Source organism: Zingiber officinale, chromosome 1B (genome assembly GCF_018446385.1).
Source record: "Zingiber officinale cultivar Zhangliang chromosome 1B, Zo_v1.1, whole genome shotgun sequence".
Classification (NCBI taxonomy): Eukaryota; Viridiplantae; Streptophyta; class Magnoliopsida; order Zingiberales; family Zingiberaceae; genus Zingiber; species Zingiber officinale.
Window position 1 is genome coordinate 15191242 of NC_055986.1, and position 4531 is coordinate 15195772.

General features: G+C 39.0%; 1 non-coding gene across 1 annotated transcript; it reads right to left on the reverse strand.

The window, feature by feature from the left end:
* Nucleotides 1-3427: 3427 nt before the first annotated feature.
* On the reverse strand, nt 3428-3533 carry LOC121993831. The gene has a single exon (XR_006115434.1). It is a non-coding gene; the product is annotated as a small nucleolar RNA R71 (small nucleolar RNA).
* Nucleotides 3534-4531: the final 998 nt, after the last annotated feature.

A 4531-nucleotide genomic window follows, 5' to 3' on the forward strand; every position in this document is an offset into this window, starting at 1 on the left:
CAATGCAAAAGGAGTTGTGGAAGAAGCATGTCACGACCGTGTACCACACACGACCGTGTACCACACACGACCGTGTAAGGTAGGCAGAGAAGGGAGTAGCCTTGGCTGTGTGAACCTCACACGGCCGTGCCTCGGGGCCGTGTGATGCCCAAACCTCCCCTCTATATAAGGCCTCCTTCATGAACTCAAGGGGGGATCTTCTTCCCTTTTGGGGGAAATCAAGATTTGAGAGTTCCTCCACCTTCTTGGAGGGTTTTTCCGATGATTCAAGGGCGGATCTTCAACATTTCGACTTCGAGAGCAAGGATTGGATTCAAATACTGTTCTTCATCGTAGATAAGCTTTCTTTCTCTCATTTCTTGGATTTAGGGATCAAGAATGCTTGTAATTGATGTGCGTAGATTATATACACTTTTATACATACTTTGACGCACATCTACTTGTACTTCATGAACATAATCTATGTTTATTGCACCCTATTTCATTATAATGTCATACTTCCATTATATTTTGTTCAGAGATATACTTTTTGCTTGTTTTGATTGATAGGACATGATTTGGAGCAAAAACGGAGTTTAAATGAAGTCGAGAGCTTCTAGAGTGACATGGGCATGCAAAACTAAGTTTTCTTCAGGTTCTGGCCGTGTGACACCCACACGGCCGTGTCAAGGCCGTGTGTGGGGGCGTGTAAAGGCCGTGTGAACCTCACACGGCCGTGCGAAGGCCGTGTGGAACTTTCAGCACTGCAGACCAAAAGTAAAATGGCTATAACGTTATGTTCGGTTGGAGTTATGAGTCGTTCCAGATATTAAAATGTAGATAACTTCAAGATCTACAACTCTTATGAAGACTTCAACCAGAGAAAACCACGTCTTGAAGGTCTAAAATGCGTTTCTATGTGACATGACCTTAGCACAGGGCCGTGTGGAATCCCTGCACTGCACACCAAGAGTAAAGTAGGCATAACTTTGTGTTCCGTTGGAGTTTTGGGTTGTTCTTTGAACAAATTTTTAGATAACTTCAGGACCTACAACTTTGATGAAGACATAAACTAGAGAAAATCCCATCTTGATGGAGTAAAAGACGTTTCAATAAGATATAGCTATGCAGGGCCAATCAAGGGGTGTGTGAGCCACATGGCCATGTCATGCAAGGGGGTGTGATCTCCACACGGCCATGTGAGCCACATGGCCCATGGCCGTGTGAGCCACCCGACCGTGTAAGGCTTCTAGAGGAGAAGAATGACATGGTCGTGTGAGCCACATGGCCGTGTAAGGTTTCTAGAGGAGAAGAATGGCATGGCCGTGTGAGCCACACGACCATATAAGGTTTCCAGAGGCAGAGGCAGAGGCAGAGGCAGATGCAGAGCAGGCTGTGTAGATCTACACAGCCATGTAAGGGAAGCAGAAGTAGTGTGTGCCATGGTCGTGTCTCACACCCGGCCGTGTGAGGTTGGTATAGAGGGGAGTGAGTCAGGCCGTGTCCCACATACGGCCAGGTCCTGGGGCCGGGTGGCACCCGAATTTCCCCCTCTATATAAAGGTTTCTTCTTCATTTCAAAGGGGATCTTCTCCCCTTTGGGGGGAAAGGAAGATTTGGGTGATTCCTTCCATTCTTGGGTGGATTTCTGGGCATTCTAAGGGAAGATCTTCACCGATTCGACTCCGAGAACGTGGATTGGATCCGAAGACCGTCTTCATCATAGATAAGCCTTCTTTCTTTCCTTTTCTTGGATTGGGATCAAGAATGTTTGTAATCTTTATGTTTTCAGATTTCTTTCTTCTATCGATGGAGTAGTTTATCTTCGTTCTAGGATGGAGGGAGTATTTGTAAGGATTTCTTGATGTAAACTCTTGTGGATATGTCAATTTCCCATTTCTACGATTTTGTCCTATTTTGTATCTATTTGATCTTGTGTGGAATATTGTGATTGTGCCTAATTACCATGCTTGATTGAGAGTTTGGATATCTTGTGGAAGTTGTAGAGGTAATTCTTCATTCGATTTTCCGAAGGATCTTCGTGATAGGAACATGCCCGTGTAAGGACGTTTGAGAGATTATCTTGAAGGGGAAATTAGGTATTTCAAGAGGGTAGGATAGCTTTATGCATTAATCTTTATATCTTGATGGGTTGATGAGCGATGAATTCTTATGTTGATTTTCTGAGGGACGTACGTGACAGGTAAGCCCGTGTAAGGACAACATAGATTTATTCCTAATTGATCAATCTAGGTATGGATTTTAGTCCTAGGTCGGTCCTCTATTGCAAGAGAGAACCGACAACCTTCTACAAATGATGGACGATTGAGAAAAAGGATTTGGTAGATCATTTACATTTAACAACCTTACAAAGAAACCAAAACTCCTAGAATATCCCTTATCATTGCCTTTATTCTTGTTGCCTATTCTTTCATTCTTTTTTTACTTTTCATAGTTACACTTAGACTTTGTCAATCCATTGATTTATTGTCTAGCTAATTCACGTTGAGATATTCTTAGTGCTTATTCCAGTCCCTGTGGATACGATAATCTTTTATATTACTTGCGATATTTCCATACACTTACGGAAGTCAACAAGTTTTTGGCGTCGTTGCCGGGACTGTGCTATAACATTAGAGATTATCAATTGGGTTAGACTAGATATAACTTTTATTTTCTTTTCATTAGCATAATTGAAACTAATCTTTAGAATTCTGTTTTCATCATTTGCATATCTTTCTAATTCTTGACAAATTTTTTTTGTTGCAATTCTAATTCTAATTCTAACCTTGCATTCTTGATTTCTAGCACTCTAATCTAACTTTTCTCTGTTTTCTCTTTTGATCCAGTTTCTTTCTTCTTTTCTTTTGTAAACATATCTTGCAATCTTTGGCATATGAATTATTCTAGACACTTTCCTTTTTCCTTTTGTCTTTTCTTTCTTGTTTTCATTATGCACTTTCTTTCTTGCAATTTAAATTCTGCATTTTCTTTCTTGTTTTTCATATTGCATTTTATTTCTTGTCTTTGATTCTTTATTTTATAATTTTTTCTTGAATATCCATGAGCACTAACATGTCAAGCAGGCCCATGAGAAATTTTTCTACACCCTTTTCTGCAAGATTTTTATCTCCCATTGTGCAACCTCAAATTAAAGCAGAAAGTTTCCAACTAGACCCAGAGTTAATTTTCATGATACAAGGTCACAAATTTGGAGGAGAAGTATCAGAAAATCCTTATCTGCATCTTGAAACATTTTTAGAGATTTGTGATATGGTGAAATGTGAAGGAGTGTCATCAGATGCAGTTCGATTGATGGCATTTCCTTTCAGTATCAAGGATAAAGCAAGGACTTGGTTATATTCTCTCCATCCTCAAAGTATCACAAGTTGGGAGTAATTGGAGAAGCAATTTCTGAATCATTTTTTTCCTCCAAGTAGAACAGTGTATATGAGGAATTGCATAACAAATTTTGCTCAGGTATATGGAGAATCATTGTTTGAAGCATGAGATAGATTCAAGAGTCTTCAAAGACAGTGCCCTCGTCATGGTTTTGAAAAATGGTTGATTCTGCACATATTCTATGGGGGAATTTCTTTCTCAGATAAGAGTTTATTGGATTCATCAGTTGGAGGTTCTTTTATGGACAAAAGTGTAGATAAAGCATATATGTTAATTGATCAAATGACATTGAACCTCCATGAATGGTCAAACATAAGTTGGATGAAATTTCCCTCAAACATTCAAGGAGTGCAAGCCATAAATGCTATAGAGCCTGTCAAACAAATTGTAACTCAACCATCTATGAGTTTTGAAAATCACAAGTCACAGAATGGGGAGTTCAAACATTTAGGGGTAAAGATTGAAAGTATTGTTTCAAATTGGTTTAAAGAAGATCCCACTCCTTCGCAGACAAGATCTAGTGAAAAGTGTGATGATGTTGGGTTGAGAATTGAAAAAAATCATGAAGAACTTCTGAAGAAGGACATTTTTAGAATTGAGGAGAAGAACAATAGAAGACCACATGAACTCAGTTCCATTATTCCAGGAGGTTCCCAAATGCCACAAGTACCTTTCCCTCAACGATTGATCATACCAACACAAGATAAGCAAGTTGAATCTCCTCCACAAGCTAAAAGGGAATATGAAAAATTAGAAGTATCTTTCCCAAGACCTTCACTAAGGGTTCCTTTTCCATAAAGGTTAGTGGGGGTCAATGAGAATAATGACTTTAAAAAATTCTGTGACACTGGTAAGGTTGAATGCAAATTTTTGAATGTATTTGAAGATGAAGACTTTTCAAATGAGGATTTTATTGATAATGCAGTGGTAAATAAGTTTTCAGATTTACCTCCAAATTTTATAGGGTGTTATAGTGACATTGAACTTTCAGATGATAAATGTGATGTGGTAGATCAACTTAAAACTGCAAGTGAAGTTATTGATCCTCTTGTTATTGATTCTCCTATTGAGGATATAGATGTTGGTTTATTTTTTGATGTATGTGTTGATGATGATGATATGGAAGAATGTGTAGGGAGCTGTGTTGTGG